Source organism: Cryptomeria japonica, chromosome 3 (genome assembly GCF_030272615.1).
Source record: "Cryptomeria japonica chromosome 3, Sugi_1.0, whole genome shotgun sequence".
NCBI lineage: Eukaryota > Viridiplantae > Streptophyta > Pinopsida > Cupressales > Cupressaceae > Cryptomeria > Cryptomeria japonica.
Window position 1 is genome coordinate 420,018,905 of NC_081407.1, and position 1,737 is coordinate 420,020,641.

Below are 1,737 nucleotides of genomic sequence, written 5' to 3' on the forward strand. Positions count from 1 at the left end.
AAGAAATTTTCTCTTTCATCGTGCCAAAACATCATTCAAACACTTCATGTGATTTGTGCCACATCATCACCAACTTATAAACATAATGTGATCCACTGCCGAACTCAAAATCATTACCAATTAACAGAATTCTTTACCGATCCTTAAACCCCTCTTAAACCCTAGCAAAAATACAACAAAAATCATAAACATGACTTCCGATAACCAAAACATGATGCAGTTCTGATCAGATACATATTACAATGATACAAACTCACATTCCAAAGTACAACACTTCAATCATCACCAACCGCCAAATCTAATCAAAACATTTCCTCATTTACCGATTAAGGCCCTATTTCCCAGTTTCCTATCTCTTTACGAGTAAGGTTTTTCCAGTAGACCAAAAAGACTAAGATGACAAAATACAACATAGTAAACATTATTTTCCATCAATGACAACACAAATAACTGATCAAAGTCATCCAATCATGTAATCTCAATCTCTTCATCACAATGTCATCACAAATAGTCCTTTACCAGTTCAGTCATCATAATTTCACCTGCATCGGTTATGCCAATCATGCCAACATTCTCCCCCTTTGGCATTGATGGCAACACCAACATATTCAACTAAAATCATGTTGCTCAGTTTTGGAACTTCTTTGTTGCACTTCACTCTTCTGTTGATTCTTCTCTTCTCCTCGATCATATTTCTTATTATCCCCCTTTGATAGTAAAGCCAAAGGTGCATATGCATTGTTGGTCATCAAATATGTTGTTGTTATCTTCAACATTTCTGTAAATCTCATCTAAGTTGCTCCCCCTACAGAGTAGCCAATATTTCATCAATCCATGGTGAAAAGTTTTCAATAAGCATATTGGATTGATGCATCTCCTGCATCCTAGTTTTTCTTGTGTAGGGGTCTGACCCCTAATTTACCTCTGAGGTACTCAAAGGTAGTCTTCGGCAATGGTTTTGTGAAAATGTCTTCTAGCTGCTCTTTGCTTGTCACATACTCCATTCTGACTTGTTTTTCCTGTACTCTCTCCCTTAGAAAGTGATATTTCAATTCTATGTGTTTAGTTCTTGCATGTAATACAAGATTTTTTGAAATATTAATTGCACTTGTATTATCACAATAAATAGCTACCGGTTCAGACATATCAAGTTTAAAACCTTTTAACACATGTCTCATCCAGATTGCCTGCATGCAATTCATTGATGTTGCAACATACTGTACCTTTTTTGTTGACTATGATACACATGTTTTATTTTTACTTGTCCAAGCAACCAATCTACCTCCAAGAAGAAAGTTCCACCGGTAGTGCTTTTCTAGTCATAAACATTGCCTACCCAATCTGCATCAGTAAACACTTCCAAAGAAAAATCATTTTTATAAGGACGCCATAAGCTATAATCTATTGTGCCTTTCAAGTACCAGAATATCCTTTTCACCGCAACCAAGTGAGTCTTCTTGGGATCCTTCTGAAATGTAGCAACCAAACCAACAACGTGTGCAATATCAGGCCTACTATGAACAACATAATGCAACTTACCAATCATGGACCTGTATTATTTTTCATCAAAAGAGGGTGAATCATCCTGTTTAGACAATTTACAACTTGTCACCATGAAAGTACCAACTGGTTTACAATCCTCCATGCAAAATATTTTCAACACTTCCTTTACATACTTACTCTGACAGATAAATATTCCACCATCCAATTGTTGGACCTACAACCCAATGAAAAACT